Source organism: Schistocerca nitens, chromosome 2, assembly GCF_023898315.1.
Source record: "Schistocerca nitens isolate TAMUIC-IGC-003100 chromosome 2, iqSchNite1.1, whole genome shotgun sequence".
Lineage (NCBI taxonomy): Eukaryota > Metazoa > Arthropoda > Insecta > Orthoptera > Acrididae > Schistocerca > Schistocerca nitens.
Genome location: NC_064615.1, coordinates 41,977,899 through 42,000,980, shown reverse-complemented (window position 1 = coordinate 42,000,980; position 23,082 = coordinate 41,977,899). Strand labels below are relative to the sequence as shown.

General features: G+C 54.3%; 66 non-coding genes across 66 annotated transcripts; 44 read left to right on the top strand and 22 right to left on the bottom strand.

Annotated features, from left to right (window-relative positions):
- Positions 1–475: 475 nt before the first annotated feature.
- On the top strand, positions 476–548 carry Trnav-cac (transfer RNA valine (anticodon CAC)). The gene has a single exon. It is a non-coding gene; the product is annotated as a tRNA-Val (tRNA).
- Positions 549–706: 158 nt separating this feature from the next.
- Positions 707–779, top strand: Trnav-aac (transfer RNA valine (anticodon AAC)). The gene has a single exon. It is a non-coding gene; the product is annotated as a tRNA-Val (tRNA).
- A 184-nt stretch (positions 780–963) lies between these two features.
- Trnap-agg (transfer RNA proline (anticodon AGG)) lies at positions 964–1,035 on the bottom strand. Its single transcript has one exon. It is a non-coding gene; the product is annotated as a tRNA-Pro (tRNA).
- Positions 1,036–1,523: 488 nt separating this feature from the next.
- Trnav-cac (transfer RNA valine (anticodon CAC)) lies at positions 1,524–1,596 on the top strand. The gene has a single exon. It is a non-coding gene; the product is annotated as a tRNA-Val (tRNA).
- Positions 1,597–1,754: 158 nt separating this feature from the next.
- On the top strand, positions 1,755–1,827 carry Trnav-aac (transfer RNA valine (anticodon AAC)). The gene has a single exon. It is a non-coding gene; the product is annotated as a tRNA-Val (tRNA).
- Positions 1,828–2,011: 184 nt separating this feature from the next.
- Positions 2,012–2,083, bottom strand: Trnap-agg (transfer RNA proline (anticodon AGG)). The gene has a single exon. It is a non-coding gene; the product is annotated as a tRNA-Pro (tRNA).
- Positions 2,084–2,571: 488 nt separating this feature from the next.
- On the top strand, positions 2,572–2,644 carry Trnav-cac (transfer RNA valine (anticodon CAC)). Its single transcript has one exon. It is a non-coding gene; the product is annotated as a tRNA-Val (tRNA).
- A 158-nt stretch (positions 2,645–2,802) lies between these two features.
- Trnav-aac (transfer RNA valine (anticodon AAC)) lies at positions 2,803–2,875 on the top strand. Its single transcript has one exon. It is a non-coding gene; the product is annotated as a tRNA-Val (tRNA).
- Positions 2,876–3,059: 184 nt separating this feature from the next.
- Trnap-agg (transfer RNA proline (anticodon AGG)) lies at positions 3,060–3,131 on the bottom strand. The gene has a single exon. It is a non-coding gene; the product is annotated as a tRNA-Pro (tRNA).
- A 488-nt stretch (positions 3,132–3,619) lies between these two features.
- On the top strand, positions 3,620–3,692 carry Trnav-cac (transfer RNA valine (anticodon CAC)). The gene has a single exon. It is a non-coding gene; the product is annotated as a tRNA-Val (tRNA).
- Positions 3,693–3,850: 158 nt separating this feature from the next.
- Positions 3,851–3,923, top strand: Trnav-aac (transfer RNA valine (anticodon AAC)). The gene has a single exon. It is a non-coding gene; the product is annotated as a tRNA-Val (tRNA).
- Positions 3,924–4,107: 184 nt separating this feature from the next.
- Trnap-agg (transfer RNA proline (anticodon AGG)) lies at positions 4,108–4,179 on the bottom strand. Its single transcript has one exon. It is a non-coding gene; the product is annotated as a tRNA-Pro (tRNA).
- A 488-nt stretch (positions 4,180–4,667) lies between these two features.
- On the top strand, positions 4,668–4,740 carry Trnav-cac (transfer RNA valine (anticodon CAC)). Its single transcript has one exon. It is a non-coding gene; the product is annotated as a tRNA-Val (tRNA).
- A 158-nt stretch (positions 4,741–4,898) lies between these two features.
- Positions 4,899–4,971, top strand: Trnav-aac (transfer RNA valine (anticodon AAC)). Its single transcript has one exon. It is a non-coding gene; the product is annotated as a tRNA-Val (tRNA).
- A 184-nt stretch (positions 4,972–5,155) lies between these two features.
- Trnap-agg (transfer RNA proline (anticodon AGG)) lies at positions 5,156–5,227 on the bottom strand. The gene has a single exon. It is a non-coding gene; the product is annotated as a tRNA-Pro (tRNA).
- A 488-nt stretch (positions 5,228–5,715) lies between these two features.
- On the top strand, positions 5,716–5,788 carry Trnav-cac (transfer RNA valine (anticodon CAC)). The gene has a single exon. It is a non-coding gene; the product is annotated as a tRNA-Val (tRNA).
- Positions 5,789–5,946: 158 nt separating this feature from the next.
- Trnav-aac (transfer RNA valine (anticodon AAC)) lies at positions 5,947–6,019 on the top strand. Its single transcript has one exon. It is a non-coding gene; the product is annotated as a tRNA-Val (tRNA).
- A 184-nt stretch (positions 6,020–6,203) lies between these two features.
- Trnap-agg (transfer RNA proline (anticodon AGG)) lies at positions 6,204–6,275 on the bottom strand. Its single transcript has one exon. It is a non-coding gene; the product is annotated as a tRNA-Pro (tRNA).
- Positions 6,276–6,763: 488 nt separating this feature from the next.
- Positions 6,764–6,836, top strand: Trnav-cac (transfer RNA valine (anticodon CAC)). The gene has a single exon. It is a non-coding gene; the product is annotated as a tRNA-Val (tRNA).
- A 158-nt stretch (positions 6,837–6,994) lies between these two features.
- Trnav-aac (transfer RNA valine (anticodon AAC)) lies at positions 6,995–7,067 on the top strand. The gene has a single exon. It is a non-coding gene; the product is annotated as a tRNA-Val (tRNA).
- A 184-nt stretch (positions 7,068–7,251) lies between these two features.
- On the bottom strand, positions 7,252–7,323 carry Trnap-agg (transfer RNA proline (anticodon AGG)). Its single transcript has one exon. It is a non-coding gene; the product is annotated as a tRNA-Pro (tRNA).
- A 488-nt stretch (positions 7,324–7,811) lies between these two features.
- Positions 7,812–7,884, top strand: Trnav-cac (transfer RNA valine (anticodon CAC)). The gene has a single exon. It is a non-coding gene; the product is annotated as a tRNA-Val (tRNA).
- Positions 7,885–8,042: 158 nt separating this feature from the next.
- Positions 8,043–8,115, top strand: Trnav-aac (transfer RNA valine (anticodon AAC)). Its single transcript has one exon. It is a non-coding gene; the product is annotated as a tRNA-Val (tRNA).
- A 184-nt stretch (positions 8,116–8,299) lies between these two features.
- On the bottom strand, positions 8,300–8,371 carry Trnap-agg (transfer RNA proline (anticodon AGG)). The gene has a single exon. It is a non-coding gene; the product is annotated as a tRNA-Pro (tRNA).
- A 488-nt stretch (positions 8,372–8,859) lies between these two features.
- Trnav-cac (transfer RNA valine (anticodon CAC)) lies at positions 8,860–8,932 on the top strand. Its single transcript has one exon. It is a non-coding gene; the product is annotated as a tRNA-Val (tRNA).
- Positions 8,933–9,090: 158 nt separating this feature from the next.
- On the top strand, positions 9,091–9,163 carry Trnav-aac (transfer RNA valine (anticodon AAC)). Its single transcript has one exon. It is a non-coding gene; the product is annotated as a tRNA-Val (tRNA).
- Positions 9,164–9,347: 184 nt separating this feature from the next.
- Positions 9,348–9,419, bottom strand: Trnap-agg (transfer RNA proline (anticodon AGG)). The gene has a single exon. It is a non-coding gene; the product is annotated as a tRNA-Pro (tRNA).
- A 488-nt stretch (positions 9,420–9,907) lies between these two features.
- Trnav-cac (transfer RNA valine (anticodon CAC)) lies at positions 9,908–9,980 on the top strand. The gene has a single exon. It is a non-coding gene; the product is annotated as a tRNA-Val (tRNA).
- A 158-nt stretch (positions 9,981–10,138) lies between these two features.
- On the top strand, positions 10,139–10,211 carry Trnav-aac (transfer RNA valine (anticodon AAC)). Its single transcript has one exon. It is a non-coding gene; the product is annotated as a tRNA-Val (tRNA).
- A 184-nt stretch (positions 10,212–10,395) lies between these two features.
- On the bottom strand, positions 10,396–10,467 carry Trnap-agg (transfer RNA proline (anticodon AGG)). The gene has a single exon. It is a non-coding gene; the product is annotated as a tRNA-Pro (tRNA).
- A 488-nt stretch (positions 10,468–10,955) lies between these two features.
- Trnav-cac (transfer RNA valine (anticodon CAC)) lies at positions 10,956–11,028 on the top strand. The gene has a single exon. It is a non-coding gene; the product is annotated as a tRNA-Val (tRNA).
- Positions 11,029–11,186: 158 nt separating this feature from the next.
- Trnav-aac (transfer RNA valine (anticodon AAC)) lies at positions 11,187–11,259 on the top strand. The gene has a single exon. It is a non-coding gene; the product is annotated as a tRNA-Val (tRNA).
- Positions 11,260–11,443: 184 nt separating this feature from the next.
- Trnap-agg (transfer RNA proline (anticodon AGG)) lies at positions 11,444–11,515 on the bottom strand. The gene has a single exon. It is a non-coding gene; the product is annotated as a tRNA-Pro (tRNA).
- Positions 11,516–12,003: 488 nt separating this feature from the next.
- On the top strand, positions 12,004–12,076 carry Trnav-cac (transfer RNA valine (anticodon CAC)). The gene has a single exon. It is a non-coding gene; the product is annotated as a tRNA-Val (tRNA).
- Positions 12,077–12,234: 158 nt separating this feature from the next.
- Trnav-aac (transfer RNA valine (anticodon AAC)) lies at positions 12,235–12,307 on the top strand. Its single transcript has one exon. It is a non-coding gene; the product is annotated as a tRNA-Val (tRNA).
- A 184-nt stretch (positions 12,308–12,491) lies between these two features.
- On the bottom strand, positions 12,492–12,563 carry Trnap-agg (transfer RNA proline (anticodon AGG)). The gene has a single exon. It is a non-coding gene; the product is annotated as a tRNA-Pro (tRNA).
- A 488-nt stretch (positions 12,564–13,051) lies between these two features.
- Trnav-cac (transfer RNA valine (anticodon CAC)) lies at positions 13,052–13,124 on the top strand. The gene has a single exon. It is a non-coding gene; the product is annotated as a tRNA-Val (tRNA).
- Positions 13,125–13,282: 158 nt separating this feature from the next.
- Positions 13,283–13,355, top strand: Trnav-aac (transfer RNA valine (anticodon AAC)). Its single transcript has one exon. It is a non-coding gene; the product is annotated as a tRNA-Val (tRNA).
- Positions 13,356–13,539: 184 nt separating this feature from the next.
- Trnap-agg (transfer RNA proline (anticodon AGG)) lies at positions 13,540–13,611 on the bottom strand. Its single transcript has one exon. It is a non-coding gene; the product is annotated as a tRNA-Pro (tRNA).
- A 488-nt stretch (positions 13,612–14,099) lies between these two features.
- Trnav-cac (transfer RNA valine (anticodon CAC)) lies at positions 14,100–14,172 on the top strand. The gene has a single exon. It is a non-coding gene; the product is annotated as a tRNA-Val (tRNA).
- A 158-nt stretch (positions 14,173–14,330) lies between these two features.
- Trnav-aac (transfer RNA valine (anticodon AAC)) lies at positions 14,331–14,403 on the top strand. The gene has a single exon. It is a non-coding gene; the product is annotated as a tRNA-Val (tRNA).
- A 184-nt stretch (positions 14,404–14,587) lies between these two features.
- On the bottom strand, positions 14,588–14,659 carry Trnap-agg (transfer RNA proline (anticodon AGG)). Its single transcript has one exon. It is a non-coding gene; the product is annotated as a tRNA-Pro (tRNA).
- Positions 14,660–15,147: 488 nt separating this feature from the next.
- Positions 15,148–15,220, top strand: Trnav-cac (transfer RNA valine (anticodon CAC)). Its single transcript has one exon. It is a non-coding gene; the product is annotated as a tRNA-Val (tRNA).
- A 158-nt stretch (positions 15,221–15,378) lies between these two features.
- Positions 15,379–15,451, top strand: Trnav-aac (transfer RNA valine (anticodon AAC)). Its single transcript has one exon. It is a non-coding gene; the product is annotated as a tRNA-Val (tRNA).
- A 184-nt stretch (positions 15,452–15,635) lies between these two features.
- Positions 15,636–15,707, bottom strand: Trnap-agg (transfer RNA proline (anticodon AGG)). Its single transcript has one exon. It is a non-coding gene; the product is annotated as a tRNA-Pro (tRNA).
- Positions 15,708–16,195: 488 nt separating this feature from the next.
- On the top strand, positions 16,196–16,268 carry Trnav-cac (transfer RNA valine (anticodon CAC)). Its single transcript has one exon. It is a non-coding gene; the product is annotated as a tRNA-Val (tRNA).
- A 158-nt stretch (positions 16,269–16,426) lies between these two features.
- On the top strand, positions 16,427–16,499 carry Trnav-aac (transfer RNA valine (anticodon AAC)). Its single transcript has one exon. It is a non-coding gene; the product is annotated as a tRNA-Val (tRNA).
- Positions 16,500–16,683: 184 nt separating this feature from the next.
- Trnap-agg (transfer RNA proline (anticodon AGG)) lies at positions 16,684–16,755 on the bottom strand. Its single transcript has one exon. It is a non-coding gene; the product is annotated as a tRNA-Pro (tRNA).
- Positions 16,756–17,243: 488 nt separating this feature from the next.
- On the top strand, positions 17,244–17,316 carry Trnav-cac (transfer RNA valine (anticodon CAC)). Its single transcript has one exon. It is a non-coding gene; the product is annotated as a tRNA-Val (tRNA).
- A 158-nt stretch (positions 17,317–17,474) lies between these two features.
- On the top strand, positions 17,475–17,547 carry Trnav-aac (transfer RNA valine (anticodon AAC)). Its single transcript has one exon. It is a non-coding gene; the product is annotated as a tRNA-Val (tRNA).
- Positions 17,548–17,731: 184 nt separating this feature from the next.
- Positions 17,732–17,803, bottom strand: Trnap-agg (transfer RNA proline (anticodon AGG)). Its single transcript has one exon. It is a non-coding gene; the product is annotated as a tRNA-Pro (tRNA).
- A 488-nt stretch (positions 17,804–18,291) lies between these two features.
- On the top strand, positions 18,292–18,364 carry Trnav-cac (transfer RNA valine (anticodon CAC)). The gene has a single exon. It is a non-coding gene; the product is annotated as a tRNA-Val (tRNA).
- A 158-nt stretch (positions 18,365–18,522) lies between these two features.
- Trnav-aac (transfer RNA valine (anticodon AAC)) lies at positions 18,523–18,595 on the top strand. Its single transcript has one exon. It is a non-coding gene; the product is annotated as a tRNA-Val (tRNA).
- Positions 18,596–18,779: 184 nt separating this feature from the next.
- Trnap-agg (transfer RNA proline (anticodon AGG)) lies at positions 18,780–18,851 on the bottom strand. Its single transcript has one exon. It is a non-coding gene; the product is annotated as a tRNA-Pro (tRNA).
- A 488-nt stretch (positions 18,852–19,339) lies between these two features.
- Trnav-cac (transfer RNA valine (anticodon CAC)) lies at positions 19,340–19,412 on the top strand. The gene has a single exon. It is a non-coding gene; the product is annotated as a tRNA-Val (tRNA).
- A 158-nt stretch (positions 19,413–19,570) lies between these two features.
- Positions 19,571–19,643, top strand: Trnav-aac (transfer RNA valine (anticodon AAC)). Its single transcript has one exon. It is a non-coding gene; the product is annotated as a tRNA-Val (tRNA).
- A 184-nt stretch (positions 19,644–19,827) lies between these two features.
- On the bottom strand, positions 19,828–19,899 carry Trnap-agg (transfer RNA proline (anticodon AGG)). The gene has a single exon. It is a non-coding gene; the product is annotated as a tRNA-Pro (tRNA).
- A 488-nt stretch (positions 19,900–20,387) lies between these two features.
- Positions 20,388–20,460, top strand: Trnav-cac (transfer RNA valine (anticodon CAC)). Its single transcript has one exon. It is a non-coding gene; the product is annotated as a tRNA-Val (tRNA).
- Positions 20,461–20,618: 158 nt separating this feature from the next.
- Positions 20,619–20,691, top strand: Trnav-aac (transfer RNA valine (anticodon AAC)). Its single transcript has one exon. It is a non-coding gene; the product is annotated as a tRNA-Val (tRNA).
- Positions 20,692–20,875: 184 nt separating this feature from the next.
- On the bottom strand, positions 20,876–20,947 carry Trnap-agg (transfer RNA proline (anticodon AGG)). The gene has a single exon. It is a non-coding gene; the product is annotated as a tRNA-Pro (tRNA).
- Positions 20,948–21,435: 488 nt separating this feature from the next.
- On the top strand, positions 21,436–21,508 carry Trnav-cac (transfer RNA valine (anticodon CAC)). The gene has a single exon. It is a non-coding gene; the product is annotated as a tRNA-Val (tRNA).
- Positions 21,509–21,666: 158 nt separating this feature from the next.
- On the top strand, positions 21,667–21,739 carry Trnav-aac (transfer RNA valine (anticodon AAC)). Its single transcript has one exon. It is a non-coding gene; the product is annotated as a tRNA-Val (tRNA).
- Positions 21,740–21,923: 184 nt separating this feature from the next.
- Trnap-agg (transfer RNA proline (anticodon AGG)) lies at positions 21,924–21,995 on the bottom strand. Its single transcript has one exon. It is a non-coding gene; the product is annotated as a tRNA-Pro (tRNA).
- Positions 21,996–22,483: 488 nt separating this feature from the next.
- On the top strand, positions 22,484–22,556 carry Trnav-cac (transfer RNA valine (anticodon CAC)). The gene has a single exon. It is a non-coding gene; the product is annotated as a tRNA-Val (tRNA).
- Positions 22,557–22,714: 158 nt separating this feature from the next.
- Trnav-aac (transfer RNA valine (anticodon AAC)) lies at positions 22,715–22,787 on the top strand. The gene has a single exon. It is a non-coding gene; the product is annotated as a tRNA-Val (tRNA).
- Positions 22,788–22,971: 184 nt separating this feature from the next.
- Trnap-agg (transfer RNA proline (anticodon AGG)) lies at positions 22,972–23,043 on the bottom strand. Its single transcript has one exon. It is a non-coding gene; the product is annotated as a tRNA-Pro (tRNA).
- Between the last annotated feature and the right edge of the window lie 39 nt (positions 23,044–23,082).

Here is a 23,082-nt window from a genome sequence, read left to right as displayed (position 1 = left end):
AGCGCCAAATATTCCAGCAAACTGCGTCCCTCGAAGTCGTCCAGGGTGCTCTTTGAGTCTGGTGCGGCTGGCGGGATGGGGGAGGTGCTCTCTGCCGGCAGTGCTGTTCTTCGACAGACTGTGTAGCGACACAATGGGTCATGGGCAGCACCCTTCTCGGAGGTGCCGTGGCCCGCGGTCGGCGGCCTTCCAGGGCTATTGGCATCTTCATGTAAAGCTGCTGCTGGGCTCGCACTGCCTGCTGCTAAGGAGGTGATTGTTTTTGCTAATGTGACTTGCAATAACGACTGCGCGAAACGCCGCTATCTCGTTCGGGATGCTACGACAGACACCCTCTCGAGCACCCCGAAGACTTGTTGAGCCCTCGGCAGCGATGGGTTTCAGGCTGTCAAAAGAACTATGGTGTGTGCATGCGCGGGCGAAAGAAAGGCTGAGGCGCCTTCGAGTGTACAAGGATGGAGTGAGCGTGTCCGTCGTTTCCGTAGTGTAGCGGTTATCACATCTGCTCCACACGCAGAAGGTCCCCGGTTCGATCCCGGGCGGGAACAGCATTTTCCTGCCTATGTCGCATACTACTCCAGTGAGCCACGTCATGTGTGGATCTGCTGCATGTACCTTCTTCATGCAAGTGCCGCATTTATTGAATTTTTAAGTTACGATGGCAACCTTGTTACAAGTTCTCTGTGAAGCAAGCCTGAAAGCAGTAGTTTCCGTGGTGTAGCGGTTATCACGTCTGCCTAACACGCAGAAGGTCCCCGGTTCGATCCCGGGCGGAAACACTTTTTCATCACTTTAAACCGACAAGCATTTGCTACGATCTGTACCGAAACCTTGGTAATCACCTTCATACGTCGGACCAGAGGGTCAGTTCCTTAGAGCAAATATGAAATTAGCTTTACATTGACGGGCAGCTTTTTGCGCTGACTCAGCCACCGACGTGCGACCAGTTTGCACAAAACGCTAGGGCTCGTCCGGGATTTGAACCCGGGACCTCCTGCACCCTAAGCAGGAATCATACCCCTAGACCAACGAGCCCTGTGACAGCGCGAGCGCCAAATATTCCAGCAAACTGCGTCCCTCGAAGTCGTCCAGGGTGCTCTTTGAGTCTGGTGCGGCTGGCGGGATGGGGGAGGTGCTCTCTGCCGGCAGTGCTGTTCTTCGACAGACTGTGTAGCGACACAATGGGTCATGGGCAGCACCCTTCTCGGAGGTGCCGTGGCCCGCGGTCGGCGGCCTTCCAGGGCTATTGGCATCTTCATGTAAAGCTGCTGCTGGGCTCGCACTGCCTGCTGCTAAGGAGGTGATTGTTTTTGCTAATGTGACTTGCAATAACGACTGCGCGAAACGCCGCTATCTCGTTCGGGATGCTACGACAGACACCCTCTCGAGCACCCCGAAGACTTGTTGAGCCCTCGGCAGCGATGGGTTTCAGGCTGTCAAAAGAACTATGGTGTGTGCATGCGCGGGCGAAAGAAAGGCTGAGGCGCCTTCGAGTGTACAAGGATGGAGTGAGCGTGTCCGTCGTTTCCGTAGTGTAGCGGTTATCACATCTGCTTCACACGCAGAAGGTCCCCGGTTCGATCCCGGGCGGGAACAGCATTTTCCTGCCTATGTCGCATACTACTCCAGTGAGCCACGTCATGTGTGGATCTGCTGCATGTACCTTCTTCATGCAAGTGCCGCATTTATTGAATTTTTAAGTTACGATGGCAACCTTGTTACAAGTTCTCTGTGAAGCAAGCCTGAAAGCAGTAGTTTCCGTGGTGTAGCGGTTATCACGTCTGCCTAACACGCAGAAGGTCCCCGGTTCGATCCCGGGCGGAAACACTTTTTCATCACTTTAAACCGACAAGCATTTGCTACGATCTGTACCGAAACCTTGGTAATCACCTTCATACGTCGGACCAGAGGGTCAGTTCCTTAGAGCAAATATGAAATTAGCTTTACATTGACGGGCAGCTTTTTGCGCTGACTCAGCCACCGACGTGCGACCAGTTTGAACAAAACGCTAGGGCTCGTCCGGGATTTGAACCCGGGACCTCCTGCACCCTAAGCAGGAATCATACCCCTAGACCAACGAGCCCTGTGACAGCGCGAGCGCCAAATATTCCAGCAAACTGCGTCCCTCGAAGTCGTCCAGGGTGCTCTTTGAGTCTGGTGCGGCTGGCGGGATGGGGGAGGTGCTCTCTGCCGGCAGTGCTGTTCTTCGACAGACTGTGTAGCGACACAATGGGTCATGGGCAGCACCCTTCTCGGAGGTGCCGTGGCCCGCGGTCGGCGGCCTTCCAGGGCTATTGGCATCTTCATGTAAAGCTGCTGCTGGGCTCGCACTGCCTGCTGCTAAGGAGGTGATTGTTTTTGCTAATGTGACTTGCAATAACGACTGCGCGAAACGCCGCTATCTCGTTCGGGATGCTACGACAGACACCCTCTCGAGCACCCCGAAGACTTGTTGAGCCCTCGGCAGCGATGGGTTTCAGGCTGTCAAAAGAACTATGGTGTGTGCATGCGCGGGCGAAAGAAAGGCTGAGGCGCCTTCGAGTGTACAAGGATGGAGTGAGCGTGTCCGTCGTTTCCGTAGTGTAGCGGTTATCACATCTGCTCCACACGCAGAAGGTCCCCGGTTCGATCCCGGGCGGGAACAGCATTTTCCTGCCTATGTCGCATACTACTCCAGTGAGCCACGTCATGTGTGGATCTGCTGCATGTACCTTCTTCATGCAAGTGCCGCATTTATTGAATTTTTAAGTTACGATGGCAACCTTGTTACAAGTTCTCTGTGAAGCAAGCCTGAAAGCAGTAGTTTCCGTGGTGTAGCGGTTATCACGTCTGCCTAACACGCAGAAGGTCCCCGGTTCGATCCCGGGCGGAAACACTTTTTCATCACTTTAAACCGACAAGCATTTGCTACGATCTGTACCGAAACCTTGGTAATCACCTTCATACGTCGGACCAGAGGGTCAGTTCCTTAGAGCAAATATGAAATTAGCTTTACATTGACGGGCAGCTTTTTGCGCTGACTCAGCCACCGACGTGCGACCAGTTTGCACAAAACGCTAGGGCTCGTCCGGGATTTGAACCCGGGACCTCCTGCACCCTAAGCAGGAATCATACCCCTAGACCAACGAGCCCTGTGACAGCGCGAGCGCCAAATATTCCAGCAAACTGCGTCCCTCGAAGTCGTCCAGGGTGCTCTTTGAGTCTGGTGCGGCTGGCGGGATGGGGGAGGTGCTCTCTGCCGGCAGTGCTGTTCTTCGACAGACTGTGTAGCGACACAATGGGTCATGGGCAGCACCCTTCTCGGAGGTGCCGTGGCCCGCGGTCGGCGGCCTTCCAGGGCTATTGGCATCTTCATGTAAAGCTGCTGCTGGGCTCGCACTGCCTGCTGCTAAGGAGGTGATTGTTTTTGCTAATGTGACTTGCAATAACGACTGCGCGAAACGCCGCTATCTCGTTCGGGATGCTACGACAGACACCCTCTCGAGCACCCCGAAGACTTGTTGAGCCCTCGGCAGCGATGGGTTTCAGGCTGTCAAAAGAACTATGGTGTGTGCATGCGCGGGCGAAAGAAAGGCTGAGGCGCCTTCGAGTGTACAAGGATGGAGTGAGCGTGTCCGTCGTTTCCGTAGTGTAGCGGTTATCACATCTGCTCCACACGCAGAAGGTCCCCGGTTCGATCCCGGGCGGGAACAGCATTTTCCTGCCTATGTCGCATACTACTCCAGTGAGCCACGTCATGTGTGGATCTGCTGCATGTACCTTCTTCATGCAAGTGCCGCATTTATTGAATTTTTAAGTTACGATGGCAACCTTGTTACAAGTTCTCTGTGAAGCAAGCCTGAAAGCAGTAGTTTCCGTGGTGTAGCGGTTATCACGTCTGCCTAACACGCAGAAGGTCCCCGGTTCGATCCCGGGCGGAAACACTTTTTCATCACTTTAAACCGACAAGCATTTGCTACGATCTGTACCGAAACCTTGGTAATCACCTTCATACGTCGGACCAGAGGGTCAGTTCCTTAGAGCAAATATGAAATTAGCTTTACATTGACGGGCAGCTTTTTGCGCTGACTCAGCCACCGACGTGCGACCAGTTTGCACAAAACGCTAGGGCTCGTCCGGGATTTGAACCCGGGACCTCCTGCACCCTAAGCAGGAATCATACCCCTAGACCAACGAGCCCTGTGACAGCGCGAGCGCCAAATATTCCAGCAAACTGCGTCCCTCGAAGTCGTCCAGGGTGCTCTTTGAGTCTGGTGCGGCTGGCGGGATGGGGGAGGTGCTCTCTGCCGGCAGTGCTGTTCTTCGACAGACTGTGTAGCGACACAATGGGTCATGGGCAGCACCCTTCTCGGAGGTGCCGTGGCCCGCGGTCGGCGGCCTTCCAGGGCTATTGGCATCTTCATGTAAAGCTGCTGCTGGGCTCGCACTGCCTGCTGCTAAGGAGGTGATTGTTTTTGCTAATGTGACTTGCAATAACGACTGCGCGAAACGCCGCTATCTCGTTCGGGATGCTACGACAGACACCCTCTCGAGCACCCCGAAGACTTGTTGAGCCCTCGGCAGCGATGGGTTTCAGGCTGTCAAAAGAACTATGGTGTGTGCATGCGCGGGCGAAAGAAAGGCTGAGGCGCCTTCGAGTGTACAAGGATGGAGTGAGCGTGTCCGTCGTTTCCGTAGTGTAGCGGTTATCACATCTGCTCCACACGCAGAAGGTCCCCGGTTCGATCCCGGGCGGGAACAGCATTTTCCTGCCTATGTCGCATACTACTCCAGTGAGCCACGTCATGTGTGGATCTGCTGCATGTACCTTCTTCATGCAAGTGCCGCATTTATTGAATTTTTAAGTTACGATGGCAACCTTGTTACAAGTTCTCTGTGAAGCAAGCCTGAAAGCAGTAGTTTCCGTGGTGTAGCGGTTATCACGTCTGCCTAACACGCAGAAGGTCCCCGGTTCGATCCCGGGCGGAAACACTTTTTCATCACTTTAAACCGACAAGCATTTGCTACGATCTGTACCGAAACCTTGGTAATCACCTTCATACGTCGGACCAGAGGGTCAGTTCCTTAGAGCAAATATGAAATTAGCTTTACATTGACGGGCAGCTTTTTGCGCTGACTCAGCCACCGACGTGCGACCAGTTTGCACAAAACGCTAGGGCTCGTCCGGGATTTGAACCCGGGACCTCCTGCACCCTAAGCAGGAATCATACCCCTAGACCAACGAGCCCTGTGACAGCGCGAGCGCCAAATATTCCAGCAAACTGCGTCCCTCGAAGTCGTCCAGGGTGCTCTTTGAGTCTGGTGCGGCTGGCGGGATGGGGGAGGTGCTCTCTGCCGGCAGTGCTGTTCTTCGACAGACTGTGTAGCGACACAATGGGTCATGGGCAGCACCCTTCTCGGAGGTGCCGTGGCCCGCGGTCGGCGGCCTTCCAGGGCTATTGGCATCTTCATGTAAAGCTGCTGCTGGGCTCGCACTGCCTGCTGCTAAGGAGGTGATTGTTTTTGCTAATGTGACTTGCAATAACGACTGCGCGAAACGCCGCTATCTCGTTCGGGATGCTACGACAGACACCCTCTCGAGCACCCCGAAGACTTGTTGAGCCCTCGGCAGCGATGGGTTTCAGGCTGTCAAAAGAACTATGGTGTGTGCATGCGCGGGCGAAAGAAAGGCTGAGGCGCCTTCGAGTGTACAAGGATGGAGTGAGCGTGTCCGTCGTTTCCGTAGTGTAGCGGTTATCACATCTGCTTCACACGCAGAAGGTCCCCGGTTCGATCCCGGGCGGGAACAGCATTTTCCTGCCTATGTCGCATACTACTCCAGTGAGCCACGTCATGTGTGGATCTGCTGCATGTACCTTCTTCATGCAAGTGCCGCATTTATTGAATTTTTAAGTTACGATGGCAACCTTGTTACAAGTTCTCTGTGAAGCAAGCCTGAAAGCAGTAGTTTCCGTGGTGTAGCGGTTATCACGTCTGCCTAACACGCAGAAGGTCCCCGGTTCGATCCCGGGCGGAAACACTTTTTCATCACTTTAAACCGACAAGCATTTGCTACGATCTGTACCGAAACCTTGGTAATCACCTTCATACGTCGGACCAGAGGGTCAGTTCCTTAGAGCAAATATGAAATTAGCTTTACATTGACGGGCAGCTTTTTGCGCTGACTCAGCCACCGACGTGCGACCAGTTTGAACAAAACGCTAGGGCTCGTCCGGGATTTGAACCCGGGACCTCCTGCACCCTAAGCAGGAATCATACCCCTAGACCAACGAGCCCTGTGACAGCGCGAGCGCCAAATATTCCAGCAAACTGCGTCCCTCGAAGTCGTCCAGGGTGCTCTTTGAGTCTGGTGCGGCTGGCGGGATGGGGGAGGTGCTCTCTGCCGGCAGTGCTGTTCTTCGACAGACTGTGTAGCGACACAATGGGTCATGGGCAGCACCCTTCTCGGAGGTGCCGTGGCCCGCGGTCGGCGGCCTTCCAGGGCTATTGGCATCTTCATGTAAAGCTGCTGCTGGGCTCGCACTGCCTGCTGCTAAGGAGGTGATTGTTTTTGCTAATGTGACTTGCAATAACGACTGCGCGAAACGCCGCTATCTCGTTCGGGATGCTACGACAGACACCCTCTCGAGCACCCCGAAGACTTGTTGAGCCCTCGGCAGCGATGGGTTTCAGGCTGTCAAAAGAACTATGGTGTGTGCATGCGCGGGCGAAAGAAAGGCTGAGGCGCCTTCGAGTGTACAAGGATGGAGTGAGCGTGTCCGTCGTTTCCGTAGTGTAGCGGTTATCACATCTGCTCCACACGCAGAAGGTCCCCGGTTCGATCCCGGGCGGGAACAGCATTTTCCTGCCTATGTCGCATACTACTCCAGTGAGCCACGTCATGTGTGGATCTGCTGCATGTACCTTCTTCATGCAAGTGCCGCATTTATTGAATTTTTAAGTTACGATGGCAACCTTGTTACAAGTTCTCTGTGAAGCAAGCCTGAAAGCAGTAGTTTCCGTGGTGTAGCGGTTATCACGTCTGCCTAACACGCAGAAGGTCCCCGGTTCGATCCCGGGCGGAAACACTTTTTCATCACTTTAAACCGACAAGCATTTGCTACGATCTGTACCGAAACCTTGGTAATCACCTTCATACGTCGGACCAGAGGGTCAGTTCCTTAGAGCAAATATGAAATTAGCTTTACATTGACGGGCAGCTTTTTGCGCTGACTCAGCCACCGACGTGCGACCAGTTTGCACAAAACGCTAGGGCTCGTCCGGGATTTGAACCCGGGACCTCCTGCACCCTAAGCAGGAATCATACCCCTAGACCAACGAGCCCTGTGACAGCGCGAGCGCCAAATATTCCAGCAAACTGCGTCCCTCGAAGTCGTCCAGGGTGCTCTTTGAGTCTGGTGCGGCTGGCGGGATGGGGGAGGTGCTCTCTGCCGGCAGTGCTGTTCTTCGACAGACTGTGTAGCGACACAATGGGTCATGGGCAGCACCCTTCTCGGAGGTGCCGTGGCCCGCGGTCGGCGGCCTTCCAGGGCTATTGGCATCTTCATGTAAAGCTGCTGCTGGGCTCGCACTGCCTGCTGCTAAGGAGGTGATTGTTTTTGCTAATGTGACTTGCAATAACGACTGCGCGAAACGCCGCTATCTCGTTCGGGATGCTACGACAGACACCCTCTCGAGCACCCCGAAGACTTGTTGAGCCCTCGGCAGCGATGGGTTTCAGGCTGTCAAAAGAACTATGGTGTGTGCATGCGCGGGCGAAAGAAAGGCTGAGGCGCCTTCGAGTGTACAAGGATGGAGTGAGCGTGTCCGTCGTTTCCGTAGTGTAGCGGTTATCACATCTGCTTCACACGCAGAAGGTCCCCGGTTCGATCCCGGGCGGGAACAGCATTTTCCTGCCTATGTCGCATACTACTCCAGTGAGCCACGTCATGTGTGGATCTGCTGCATGTACCTTCTTCATGCAAGTGCCGCATTTATTGAATTTTTAAGTTACGATGGCAACCTTGTTACAAGTTCTCTGTGAAGCAAGCCTGAAAGCAGTAGTTTCCGTGGTGTAGCGGTTATCACGTCTGCCTAACACGCAGAAGGTCCCCGGTTCGATCCCGGGCGGAAACACTTTTTCATCACTTTAAACCGACAAGCATTTGCTACGATCTGTACCGAAACCTTGGTAATCACCTTCATACGTCGGACCAGAGGGTCAGTTCCTTAGAGCAAATATGAAATTAGCTTTACATTGACGGGCAGCTTTTTGCGCTGACTCAGCCACCGACGTGCGACCAGTTTGCACAAAACGCTAGGGCTCGTCCGGGATTTGAACCCGGGACCTCCTGCACCCTAAGCAGGAATCATACCCCTAGACCAACGAGCCCTGTGACAGCGCGAGCGCCAAATATTCCAGCAAACTGCGTCCCTCGAAGTCGTCCAGGGTGCTCTTTGAGTCTGGTGCGGCTGGCGGGATGGGGGAGGTGCTCTCTGCCGGCAGTGCTGTTCTTCGACAGACTGTGTAGCGACACAATGGGTCATGGGCAGCACCCTTCTCGGAGGTGCCGTGGCCCGCGGTCGGCGGCCTTCCAGGGCTATTGGCATCTTCATGTAAAGCTGCTGCTGGGCTCGCACTGCCTGCTGCTAAGGAGGTGATTGTTTTTGCTAATGTGACTTGCAATAACGACTGCGCGAAACGCCGCTATCTCGTTCGGGATGCTACGACAGACACCCTCTCGAGCACCCCGAAGACTTGTTGAGCCCTCGGCAGCGATGGGTTTCAGGCTGTCAAAAGAACTATGGTGTGTGCATGCGCGGGCGAAAGAAAGGCTGAGGCGCCTTCGAGTGTACAAGGATGGAGTGAGCGTGTCCGTCGTTTCCGTAGTGTAGCGGTTATCACATCTGCTCCACACGCAGAAGGTCCCCGGTTCGATCCCGGGCGGGAACAGCATTTTCCTGCCTATGTCGCATACTACTCCAGTGAGCCACGTCATGTGTGGATCTGCTGCATGTACCTTCTTCATGCAAGTGCCGCATTTATTGAATTTTTAAGTTACGATGGCAACCTTGTTACAAGTTCTCTGTGAAGCAAGCCTGAAAGCAGTAGTTTCCGTGGTGTAGCGGTTATCACGTCTGCCTAACACGCAGAAGGTCCCCGGTTCGATCCCGGGCGGAAACACTTTTTCATCACTTTAAACCGACAAGCATTTGCTACGATCTGTACCGAAACCTTGGTAATCACCTTCATACGTCGGACCAGAGGGTCAGTTCCTTAGAGCAAATATGAAATTAGCTTTACATTGACGGGCAGCTTTTTGCGCTGACTCAGCCACCGACGTGCGACCAGTTTGCACAAAACGCTAGGGCTCGTCCGGGATTTGAACCCGGGACCTCCTGCACCCTAAGCAGGAATCATACCCCTAGACCAACGAGCCCTGTGACAGCGCGAGCGCCAAATATTCCAGCAAACTGCGTCCCTCGAAGTCGTCCAGGGTGCTCTTTGAGTCTGGTGCGGCTGGCGGGATGGGGGAGGTGCTCTCTGCCGGCAGTGCTGTTCTTCGACAGACTGTGTAGCGACACAATGGGTCATGGGCAGCACCCTTCTCGGAGGTGCCGTGGCCCGCGGTCGGCGGCCTTCCAGGGCTATTGGCATCTTCATGTAAAGCTGCTGCTGGGCTCGCACTGCCTGCTGCTAAGGAGGTGATTGTTTTTGCTAATGTGACTTGCAATAACGACTGCGCGAAACGCCGCTATCTCGTTCGGGATGCTACGACAGACACCCTCTCGAGCACCCCGAAGACTTGTTGAGCCCTCGGCAGCGATGGGTTTCAGGCTGTCAAAAGAACTATGGTGTGTGCATGCGCGGGCGAAAGAAAGGCTGAGGCGCCTTCGAGTGTACAAGGATGGAGTGAGCGTGTCCGTCGTTTCCGTAGTGTAGCGGTTATCACATCTGCTCCACACGCAGAAGGTCCCCGGTTCGATCCCGGGCGGGAACAGCATTTTCCTGCCTATGTCGCATACTACTCCAGTGAGCCACGTCATGTGTGGATCTGCTGCATGTACCTTCTTCATGCAAGTGCCGCATTTATTGAATTTTTAAGTTACGATGGCAACCTTGTTACAAGTTCTCTGTGAAGCAAGCCTGAAAGCAGTAGTTTCCGTGGTGTAGCGGTTATCACGTCTGCCTAACACGCAGAAGGTCCCCGGTTCGATCCCGGGCGGAAACACTTTTTCATCACTTTAAACCGACAAGCATTTGCTACGATCTGTACCGAAACCTTGGTAATCACCTTCATACGTCGGACCAGAGGGTCAGTTCCTTAGAGCAAATATGAAATTAGCTTTACATTGACGGGCAGCTTTTTGCGCTGACTCAGCCACCGACGTGCGACCAGTTTGCACAAAACGCTAGGGCTCGTCCGGGATTTGAACCCGGGACCTCCTGCACCCTAAGCAGGAATCATACCCCTAGACCAACGAGCCCTGTGACAGCGCGAGCGCCAAATATTCCAGCAAACTGCGTCCCTCGAAGTCGTCCAGGGTGCTCTTTGAGTCTGGTGCGGCTGGCGGGATGGGGGAGGTGCTCTCTGCCGGCAGTGCTGTTCTTCGACAGACTGTGTAGCGACACAATGGGTCATGGGCAGCACCCTTCTCGGAGGTGCCGTGGCCCGCGGTCGGCGGCCTTCCAGGGCTATTGGCATCTTCATGTAAAGCTGCTGCTGGGCTCGCACTGCCTGCTGCTAAGGAGGTGATTGTTTTTGCTAATGTGACTTGCAATAACGACTGCGCGAAACGCCGCTATCTCGTTCGGGATGCTACGACAGACACCCTCTCGAGCACCCCGAAGACTTGTTGAGCCCTCGGCAGCGATGGGTTTCAGGCTGTCAAAAGAACTATGGTGTGTGCATGCGCGGGCGAAAGAAAGGCTGAGGCGCCTTCGAGTGTACAAGGATGGAGTGAGCGTGTCCGTCGTTTCCGTAGTGTAGCGGTTATCACATCTGCTCCACACGCAGAAGGTCCCCGGTTCGATCCCGGGCGGGAACAGCATTTTCCTGCCTATGTCGCATACTACTCCAGTGAGCCACGTCATGTGTGGATCTGCTGCATGTACCTTCTTCATGCAAGTGCCGCATTTATTGAATTTTTAAGTTACGATGGCAACCTTGTTACAAGTTCTCTGTGAAGCAAGCCTGAAAGCAGTAGTTTCCGTGGTGTAGCGGTTATCACGTCTGCCTAACACGCAGAAGGTCCCCGGTTCGATCCCGGGCGGAAACACTTTTTCATCACTTTAAACCGACAAGCATTTGCTACGATCTGTACCGAAACCTTGGTAATCACCTTCATACGTCGGACCAGAGGGTCAGTTCCTTAGAGCAAATATGAAATTAGCTTTACATTGACGGGCAGCTTTTTGCGCTGACTCAGCCACCGACGTGCGACCAGTTTGCACAAAACGCTAGGGCTCGTCCGGGATTTGAACCCGGGACCTCCTGCACCCTAAGCAGGAATCATACCCCTAGACCAACGAGCCCTGTGACAGCGCGAGCGCCAAATATTCCAGCAAACTGCGTCCCTCGAAGTCGTCCAGGGTGCTCTTTGAGTCTGGTGCGGCTGGCGGGATGGGGGAGGTGCTCTCTGCCGGCAGTGCTGTTCTTCGACAGACTGTGTAGCGACACAATGGGTCATGGGCAGCACCCTTCTCGGAGGTGCCGTGGCCCGCGGTCGGCGGCCTTCCAGGGCTATTGGCATCTTCATGTAAAGCTGCTGCTGGGCTCGCACTGCCTGCTGCTAAGGAGGTGATTGTTTTTGCTAATGTGACTTGCAATAACGACTGCGCGAAACGCCGCTATCTCGTTCGGGATGCTACGACAGACACCCTCTCGAGCACCCCGAAGACTTGTTGAGCCCTCGGCAGCGATGGGTTTCAGGCTGTCAAAAGAACTATGGTGTGTGCATGCGCGGGCGAAAGAAAGGCTGAGGCGCCTTCGAGTGTACAAGGATGGAGTGAGCGTGTCCGTCGTTTCCGTAGTGTAGCGGTTATCACATCTGCTTCACACGCAGAAGGTCCCCGGTTCGATCCCGGGCGGGAACAGCATTTTCCTGCCTATGTCGCATACTACTCCAGTGAGCCACGTCATGTGTGGATCTGCTGCATGTACCTTCTTCATGCAAGTGCCGCATTTATTGAATTTTTAAGTTACGATGGCAACCTTGTTACAAGTTCTCTGTGAAGCAAGCCTGAAAGCAGTAGTTTCCGTGGTGTAGCGGTTATCACGTCTGCCTAACACGCAGAAGGTCCCCGGTTCGATCCCGGGCGGAAACACTTTTTCATCACTTTAAACCGACAAGCATTTGCTACGATCTGTACCGAAACCTTGGTAATCACCTTCATACGTCGGACCAGAGGGTCAGTTCCTTAGAGCAAATATGAAATTAGCTTTACATTGACGGGCAGCTTTTTGCGCTGACTCAGCCACCGACGTGCGACCAGTTTGAACAAAACGCTAGGGCTCGTCCGGGATTTGAACCCGGGACCTCCTGCACCCTAAGCAGGAATCATACCCCTAGACCAACGAGCCCTGTGACAGCGCGAGCGCCAAATATTCCAGCAAACTGCGTCCCTCGAAGTCGTCCAGGGTGCTCTTTGAGTCTGGTGCGGCTGGCGGGATGGGGGAGGTGCTCTCTGCCGGCAGTGCTGTTCTTCGACAGACTGTGTAGCGACACAATGGGTCATGGGCAGCACCCTTCTCGGAGGTGCCGTGGCCCGCGGTCGGCGGCCTTCCAGGGCTATTGGCATCTTCATGTAAAGCTGCTGCTGGGCTCGCACTGCCTGCTGCTAAGGAGGTGATTGTTTTTGCTAATGTGACTTGCAATAACGACTGCGCGAAACGCCGCTATCTCGTTCGGGATGCTACGACAGACACCCTCTCGAGCACCCCGAAGACTTGTTGAGCCCTCGGCAGCGATGGGTTTCAGGCTGTCAAAAGAACTATGGTGTGTGCATGCGCGGGCGAAAGAAAGGCTGAGGCGCCTTCGAGTGTACAAGGATGGAGTGAGCGTGTCCGTCGTTTCCGTAGTGTAGCGGTTATCACATCTGCTCCACACGCAGAAGGTCCCCGGTTCGATCCCGGGCGGGAACAGCATTTTCCTGCCTATGTCGCATACTACTCCAGTGAGCCACGTCATGTGTGGATCTGCTGCATGTACCTTCTTCATGCAAGTGCCGCATTTATTGAATTTTTAAGTTACGATGGCAACCTTGTTACAAGTTCTCTGTGAAGCAAGCCTGAAAGCAGTAGTTTCCGTGGTGTAGCGGTTATCACGTCTGCCTAACACGCAGAAGGTCCCCGGTTCGATCCCGGGCGGAAACACTTTTTCATCACTTTAAACCGACAAGCATTTGCTACGATCTGTACCGAAACCTTGGTAATCACCTTCATACGTCGGACCAGAGGGTCAGTTCCTTAGAGCAAATATGAAATTAGCTTTACATTGACGGGCAGCTTTTTGCGCTGACTCAGCCACCGACGTGCGACCAGTTTGCACAAAACGCTAGGGCTCGTCCGGGATTTGAACCCGGGACCTCCTGCACCCTAAGCAGGAATCATACCCCTAGACCAACGAGCCCTGTGACAGCGCGAGCGCCAAATATTCCAGCAAACTGCGTCCCTCGAAGTCGTCCAGGGTGCTCTTTGAGTCTGGTGCGGCTGGCGGGATGGGGGAGGTGCTCTCTGCCGGCAGTGCTGTTCTTCGACAGACTGTGTAGCGACACAATGGGTCATGGGCAGCACCCTTCTCGGAGGTGCCGTGGCCCGCGGTCGGCGGCCTTCCAGGGCTATTGGCATCTTCATGTAAAGCTGCTGCTGGGCTCGCACTGCCTGCTGCTAAGGAGGTGATTGTTTTTGCTAATGTGACTTGCAATAACGACTGCGCGAAACGCCGCTATCTCGTTCGGGATGCTACGACAGACACCCTCTCGAGCACCCCGAAGACTTGTTGAGCCCTCGGCAGCGATGGGTTTCAGGCTGTCAAAAGAACTATGGTGTGTGCATGCGCGGGCGAAAGAAAGGCTGAGGCGCCTTCGAGTGTACAAGGATGGAGTGAGCGTGTCCGTCGTTTCCGTAGTGTAGCGGTTATCACATCTGCTTCACACGCAGAAGGTCCCCGGTTCGATCCCGGGCGGGAACAGCATTTTCCTGCCTATGTCGCATACTACTCCAGTGAGCCACGTCATGTGTGGATCTGCTGCATGTACCTTCTTCATGCAAGTGCCGCATTTATTGAATTTTTAAGTTACGATGGCAACCTTGTTACAAGTTCTCTGTGAAGCAAGCCTGAAAGCAGTAGTTTCCGTGGTGTAGCGGTTATCACGTCTGCCTAACACGCAGAAGGTCCCCGGTTCGATCCCGGGCTGAAACACTTTTTCATCACTTTAAACCGACAAGCATTTGCTACGATCTGTACCGAAACCTTGGTAATCACCTTCATACGTCGGACCAGAGGGTCAGTTCCTTAGAGCAAATATGAAATTAGCTTTACATTGACGGGCAGCTTTTTGCGCTGACTCAGCCACCGACGTGCGACCAGTTTGCACAAAACGCTAGGGCTCGTCCGGGATTTGAACCCGGGACCTCCTGCACCCTAAGCAGGAATCATACCCCTAGACCAACGAGCCCTGTGACAGCGCGAGCGCCAAATATTCCAGCAAACTGCGTCCCTCGAAGTCGTCCAGGGTGCTCTTTGAGTCTGGTGCGGCTGGCGGGATGGGGGAGGTGCTCTCTGCCGGCAGTGCTGTTCTTCGACAGACTGTGTAGCGACACAATGGGTCATGGGCAGCACCCTTCTCGGAGGTGCCGTGGCCCGCGGTCGGCGGCCTTCCAGGGCTATTGGCATCTTCATGTAAAGCTGCTGCTGGGCTCGCACTGCCTGCTGCTAAGGAGGTGATTGTTTTTGCTAATGTGACTTGCAATAACGACTGCGCGAAACGCCGCTATCTCGTTCGGGATGCTACGACAGACACCCTCTCGAGCACCCCGAAGACTTGTTGAGCCCTCGGCAGCGATGGGTTTCAGGCTGTCAAAAGAACTATGGTGTGTGCATGCGCGGGCGAAAGAAAGGCTGAGGCGCCTTCGAGTGTACAAGGATGGAGTGAGCGTGTCCGTCGTTTCCGTAGTGTAGCGGTTATCACATCTGCTCCACACGCAGAAGGTCCCCGGTTCGATCCCGGGCGGGAACAGCATTTTCCTGCCTATGTCGCATACTACTCCAGTGAGCCACGTCATGTGTGGATCTGCTGCATGTACCTTCTTCATGCAAGTGCCGCATTTATTGAATTTTTAAGTTACGATGGCAACCTTGTTACAAGTTCTCTGTGAAGCAAGCCTGAAAGCAGTAGTTTCCGTGGTGTAGCGGTTATCACGTCTGCCTAACACGCAGAAGGTCCCCGGTTCGATCCCGGGCGGAAACACTTTTTCATCACTTTAAACCGACAAGCATTTGCTACGATCTGTACCGAAACCTTGGTAATCACCTTCATACGTCGGACCAGAGGGTCAGTTCCTTAGAGCAAATATGAAATTAGCTTTACATTGACGGGCAGCTTTTTGCGCTGACTCAGCCACCGACGTGCGACCAGTTTGCACAAAACGCTAGGGCTCGTCCGGGATTTGAACCCGGGACCTCCTGCACCCTAAGCAGGAATCATACCCCTAGACCAACGAGCCCTGTGACAGCGCGAGCGCCAAATATTCCAGCAAACTGCGTCCCTCGAAGTCGTCCAGGGTGCTCTTTGAGTCTGGTGCGGCTGGCGGGATGGGGGAGGTGCTCTCTGCCGGCAGTGCTGTTCTTCGACAGACTGTGTAGCGACACAATGGGTCATGGGCAGCACCCTTCTCGGAGGTGCCGTGGCCCGCGGTCGGCGGCCTTCCAGGGCTATTGGCATCTTCATGTAAAGCTGCTGCTGGGCTCGCACTGCCTGCTGCTAAGGAGGTGATTGTTTTTGCTAATGTGACTTGCAATAACGACTGCGCGAAACGCCGCTATCTCGTTCGGGATGCTACGACAGACACCCTCTCGAGCACCCCGAAGACTTGTTGAGCCCTCGGCAGCGATGGGTTTCAGGCTGTCAAAAGAACTATGGTGTGTGCATGCGCGGGCGAAAGAAAGGCTGAGGCGCCTTCGAGTGTACAAGGATGGAGTGAGCGTGTCCGTCGTTTCCGTAGTGTAGCGGTTATCACATCTGCTCCACACGCAGAAGGTCCCCGGTTCGATCCCGGGCGGGAACAGCATTTTCCTGCCTATGTCGCATACTACTCCAGTGAGCCACGTCATGTGTGGATCTGCTGCATGTACCTTCTTCATGCAAGTGCCGCATTTATTGAATTTTTAAGTTACGATGGCAACCTTGTTACAAGTTCTCTGTGAAGCAAGCCTGAAAGCAGTAGTTTCCGTGGTGTAGCGGTTATCACGTCTGCCTAACACGCAGAAGGTCCCCGGTTCGATCCCGGGCGGAAACACTTTTTCATCACTTTAAACCGACAAGCATTTGCTACGATCTGTACCGAAACCTTGGTAATCACCTTCATACGTCGGACCAGAGGGTCAGTTCCTTAGAGCAAATATGAAATTAGCTTTACATTGACGGGCAGCTTTTTGCGCTGACTCAGCCACCGACGTGCGACCAGTTTGCACAAAACGCTAGGGCTCGTCCGGGATTTGAACCCGGGACCTCCTGCACCCTAAGCAGGAATCATACCCCTAGACCAACGAGCCCTGTGACAGCGCGAGCGCCAAATATTCCAGCAAACTGCGTCCCTCGAAGTCGTCCAGGGTGCTCTTTGAGTCTGGTGCGGCTGGCGGGATGGGGGAGGTGCTCTCTGCCGGCAGTGCTGTTCTTCGACAGACTGTGTAGCGACACAATGGGTCATGGGCAGCACCCTTCTCGGAGGTGCCGTGGCCCGCGGTCGGCGGCCTTCCAGGGCTATTGGCATCTTCATGTAAAGCTGCTGCTGGGCTCGCACTGCCTGCTGCTAAGGAGGTGATTGTTTTTGCTAATGTGACTTGCAATAACGACTGCGCGAAACGCCGCTATCTCGTTCGGGATGCTACGACAGACACCCTCTCGAGCACCCCGAAGACTTGTTGAGCCCTCGGCAGCGATGGGTTTCAGGCTGTCAAAAGAACTATGGTGTGTGCATGCGCGGGCGAAAGAAAGGCTGAGGCGCCTTCGAGTGTACAAGGATGGAGTGAGCGTGTCCGTCGTTTCCGTAGTGTAGCGGTTATCACATCTGCTTCACACGCAGAAGGTCCCCGGTTCGATCCCGGGCGGGAACAGCATTTTCCTGCCTATGTCGCATACTACTCCAGTGAGCCACGTCATGTGTGGATCTGCTGCATGTACCTTCTTCATGCAAGTGCCGCATTTATTGAATTTTTAAGTTACGATGGCAACCTTGTTACAAGTTCTCTGTGAAGCAAGCCTGAAAGCAGTAGTTTCCGTGGTGTAGCGGTTATCACGTCTGCCTAACACGCAGAAGGTCCCCGGTTCGATCCCGGGCTGAAACACTTTTTCATCACTTTAAACCGACAAGCATTTGCTACGATCTGTACCGAAACCTTGGTAATCACCTTCATACGTCGGACCAGAGGGTCAGTTCCTTAGAGCAAATATGAAATTAGCTTTACATTGACGGGCAGCTTTTTGCGCTGACTCAGCCACCGACGTGCGACCAGTTTGCACAAAACGCTAGGGCTCGTCCGGGATTTGAACCCGGGACCTCCTGCACCCTAAGCAGGAATCATACCCCTAGACCAACGAGCCCTGTGACAGCGCGAGCGCCAAATATTCCAGCAAACTGCGTCCCTCGAAGTCGTCCAGGGTGCTCTTTGAGTCTGGTGCGGCTGGCGGGATGGGGGAGGTGCTCTCTGCCGGCAGTGCTGTTCTTCGACAGACTGTGTAGCGACACAATGGGTCATGGGCAGCACCGTTCTCGGAGGTGCCGTGGCCCGCGGTCGGCGGCCTTCCAGGGCTATTGGCATCTTCATGTAAAGCTGCTGCTGGGCTCGCACTGCCTGCTGCTAAGGAGGTGATTGTTTTTGCTAATGTGACTTGCAATAACGACTGCGCGAAACGCCGCTATCTCGTTCGGGATGCTACGACAGACACCCTCTCGAGCACCCCGAAGACTTGTTGAGCCCTCGGCAGCGATGGGTTTCAGGCTGTCAAAAGAACTATGGTGTGTGCATGCGCGGGCGAAAGAAAGGCTGAGGCGCCTTCGAGTGTACAAGGATGGAGTGAGCGTGTCCGTCGTTTCCGTAGTGTAGCGGTTATCACATCTGCTCCACACGCAGAAGGTCCCCGGTTCGATCCCGGGCGGGAACAGCATTTTCCTGCCTATGTCGCATACTACTCCAGTGAGCCACGTCATGTGTGGATCTGCTGCATGTACCTTCTTCATGCAAGTGCCGCATTTATTGAATTTTTAAGTTACGATGGCAACCTTGTTACAAGTTCTCTGTGAAGCAAGCCTGAAAGCAGTAGTTTCCGTGGTGTAGCGGTTATCACGTCTGCCTAACACGCAGAAGGTCCCCGGTTCGATCCCGGGCGGAAACACTTTTTCATCACTTTAAACCGACAAGCATTTGCTACGATCTGTACCGAAACCTTGGTAATCACCTTCATACGTCGGACCAGAGGGTCAGTTCCTTAGAGCAAATATGAAATTAGCTTTACATTGACGGGCAGCTTTTTGCGCTGACTCAGCCACCGACGTGCGACCAGTTTGCACAAAACGCTAGGGCTCGTCCGGGATTTGAACCCGGGACCTCCTGCACCCTAAGCAGGAATCATACCCCTAGACCAACGAGCCCTGTGACAGCGCGAGCGCCAAATATTCCAGCAAACTGCGTCCCTCGAAGTCGTCCAGGGTGCTCTTTGAGTCTGGTGCGGCTGGCGGGATGGGGGAGGTGCTCTCTGCCGGCAGTGCTGTTCTTCGACAGACTGTGTAGCGACACAATGGGTCATGGGCAGCACCCTTCTCGGAGGTGCCGTGGCCCGCGGTCGGCGGCCTTCCAGGGCTATTGGCATCTTCATGTAAAGCTGCTGCTGGGCTCGCACTGCCTGCTGCTAAGGAGGTGATTGTTTTTGCTAATGTGACTTGCAATAACGACTGCGCGAAACGCCGCTATCTCGTTCGGGATGCTACGACAGACACCCTCTCGAGCACCCCGAAGACTTGTTGAGCCCTCGGCAGCGATGGGTTTCAGGCTGTCAAAAGAACTATGGTGTGTGCATGCGCGGGCGAAAGAAAGGCTGAGGCGCCTTCGAGTGTACAAGGATGGAGTGAGCGTGTCCGTCGTTTCCGTAGTGTAGCGGTTATCACATCTGCTCCACACGCAGAAGGTCCCCGGTTCGATCCCGGGCGGGAACAGCATTTTCCTGCCTATGTCGCATACTACTCCAGTGAGCCACGTCATGTGTGGATCTGCTGCATGTACCTTCTTCATGCAAGTGCCGCATTTATTGAATTTTTAAGTTACGATGGCAACCTTGTTACAAGTTCTCTGTGAAGCAAGCCTGAAAGCAGTAGTTTCCGTGGTGTAGCGGTTATCACGTCTGCCTAACACGCAGAACGTCCCCGGTTCGATCCCGGGCGGAAACACTTTTTCATCACTTTAAACCGACAAGCATTTGCTACGATCTGTACCGAAACCTTGGTAATCACCTTCATACGTCGGACCAGAGGGTCAGTTCCTTAGAGCAAATATGAAATTAGCTTTACATTGACGGGCAGCTTTTTGCGCTGACTCAGCCACCGACGTGCGACCAGTTTGCACAAAACGCTAGGGCTCGTCCGGGATTTGAACCCGGGACCTCCTGCACCCTAAGCAGGAATCATACCCCTAGACCAACGAGCCCTGTGACAGCGCGAGCGCCAAATATTCCAGCAAACTGCGTCCCTCGAAGTCGTCCAGGGTGCTCTTTGAGTCTGGTGCGGCTGGCGGGATGGGGGAGGTGCTCTCTGCCGGCAGTGCTGTTCTTCGACAGACTGTGTAGCGACACAATGGGTCATGGGCAGCACCCTTCTCGGAGGTGCCGTGGCCCGCGGTCGGCGGCCTTCCAGGGCTATTGGCATCTTCATGTAAAGCTGCTGCTGGGCTCGCACTGCCTGCTGCTAAGGAGGTGATTGTTTTTGCTAATGTGACTTGCAATAACGACTGCGCGAAACGCCGCTATCTCGTTCGGGATGCTACGACAGACACCCTCTCGAGCACCCCGAAGACTTGTTGAGCCCTCGGCAGCGATGGGTTTCAGGCTGTCAAAAGAACTATGGTGTGTGCATGCGCGGGCGAAAGAAAGGCTGAGGCGCCTTCGAGTGTACAAGGATGGAGTGAGCGTGTCCGTCGTTTCCGTAGTGTAGCGGTTATCACATCTGCTTCACACGCAGAAGGTCCCCGGTTCGATCCCGGGCGGGAACAGCATTTTCCTGCCTATGTCGCATACTACTCCAGTGAGCCACGTCATGTGTGGATCTGCTGCATGTACCTTCTTCATGCAAGTGCCGCATTTATTGAATTTTTAAGTTACGATGGCAACCTTGTTACAAGTTCTCTGTGAAGCAAGCCTGAAAGCAGTAGTTTCCGTGGTGTAGCGGTTATCACGTCTGCCTAACACGCAGAAGGTCCCCGGTTCGATCCCGGGCTGAAACACTTTTTCATCACTTTAAACCGACAAGCATTTGCTACGATCTGTACCGAAACCTTGGTAATCACCTTCATACGTCGGACCAGAGGGTCAGTTCCTTAGAGCAAATATGAAATTAGCTTTACATTGACGGGCAGCTTTTTGCGCTGACTCAGCCACCGACGTGCGACCAGTTTGCACAAAACGCTAGGGCTCGTCCGGGATTTGAACCCGGGACCTCCTGCACCCTAAGCAGGAATCATACCCCTAGACCAACGAGCCCTGTGACAGCGCGAGCGCCAAATATTCCAGCAAACTGCGTCCCTCGAAGTCGTCCAGGGTGCTCTTTGAGTCTGGTGCGGCTGGCGGGATGGGGGAGGTGCTCTCTGCCGGCAGTGCTGTTCTTCGACAGACTGTGTAGCGACACAATGGGTCATGGGCAGCACCCTTCTCGGAGGTGCCGTGGCCCGCGGTCGGCGGCCTTCCAGGGCTATTGGCATCTTCATGTAAAGCTGCTGCTGGGCTCGCACTGCCTGCTGCTAAGGAGGTGATTGTTTTTGCTAATGTGACTTGCAATAACGACTGCGCGAAACGCCGCTATCTCGTTCGGGATGCTACGACAGACACCCTCTCGAGCACCCCGAAGACTTGTTGAGCCCTCGGCAGCGATGGGTTTCAGGCTGTCAAAAGAACTATGGTGTGTGCATGCGCGGGCGAAAGAAAGGCTGAGGCGCCTTCGAGTGTACAAGGATGGAGTGAGCGTGTCCGTCGTTTCCGTAGTGTAGCGGTTATCACATCTGCTCCACACGCAGAAGGTCCCCGGTTCGATCCCGGGCGGGAACAGCATTTTCCTGCCTATGTCGCATACTACTCCAGTGAGCCACGTCATGTGTGGATCTGCTGCATGTACCTTCTTCATGCAAGTGCCGCATTTATTGAATTTTTAAGTTACGATGGCAACCTTGTTACAAGTTCTCTGTGAAGCAAGCCTGAAAGCAGTAGTTTCCGTGGTGTAGCGGTTATCACGTCTGCCTAACACGCAGAAGGTCCCCGGTTCGATCCCGGGCGGAAACACTTTTTCATCACTTTAAACCGACAAGCATTTGCTACGATCTGTACCGAAACCTTGGTAATCACCTTCATACGTCGGACCAGAGGGTCAGTTCCTTAGAGCAAATATGAAATTAGCTTTACATTGACGGGCAGCTTTTTGCGCTGACTCAGCCACCGACGTGCGACCAGTTTGCACAAAACGCTAGGGCTCGTCCGGGATTTGAACCCGGGACCTCCTGCACCCTAAGCAGGAATCATACCCCTAGACCAACGAGCCCTGTGACAGCGCGAGCGCCAAATATTCCAGCAAACTGCGTCCCTCGAAGTCGTCCAGGGTGCTCTTTGAGTCTGGTGCGGCTGGCGGGATGGGGGAGGTGCTCTCTGCCGGCAGTGCTGTTCTTCGACAGACTGTGTAGCGACACAATGGGTCATGGGCAGCACCCTTCTCGGAGGTGCCGTGGCCCGCGGTCGGCGGCCTTCCAGGGCTATTGGCATCTTCATGTAAAGCTGCTGCTGGGCTCGCACTGCCTGCTGCTAAGGAGGTGATTGTTTTTGCTAATGTGACTTGCAATAACGACTGCGCGAAACGCCGCTATCTCGTTCGGGATGCTACGACAGACACCCTCTCGAGCACCCCGAAGACTTGTTGAGCCCTCGGCAGCGATGGGTTTCAGGCTGTCAAAAGAACTATGGTGTGTGCATGCGCGGGCGAAAGAAAGGCTGAGGCGCCTTCGAGTGTACAAGGATGGAGTGAGCGTGTCCGTCGTTTCCGTAGTGTAGCGGTTATCACATCTGCTTCACACGCAGAAGGTCCCCGGTTCGATCCCGGGCGGGAACAGCATTTTCCTGCCTATGTCGCATACTACTCCAGTGAGCCACGTCATGTGTGGATCTGCTGCATGTACCTTCTTCATGCAAGTGCCGCATTTATTGAATTTTTAAGTTACGATGGCAACCTTGTTACAAGTTCTCTGTGAAGCAAGCCTGAAAGCAGTAGTTTCCGTGGTGTAGCGGTTATCACGTCTGCCTAACACGCAGAAGGTCCCCGGTTCGATCCCGGGCGGAAACACTTTTTCATCACTTTAAACCGACAAGCATTTGCTACGATCTGTACCGAAACCTTGGTAATCACCTTCATACGTCGGACCAGAGGGTCAGTTCCTTAGAGCAAATATGAAATTAGCTTTACATTGACGGGCAGCTTTTTGCGCTGACTCAGCCACCGACGTGCGACCAGTTTGCACAAAACGCTAGGGCTCGTCCGGGATTTGAACCCGGGACCTCCTGCACCCTAAGCAGGAATCATACCCCTAGACCAACGAGCCCTGTGACAGCGCGAGCGCCAAATATTCCAGCAAACTGCG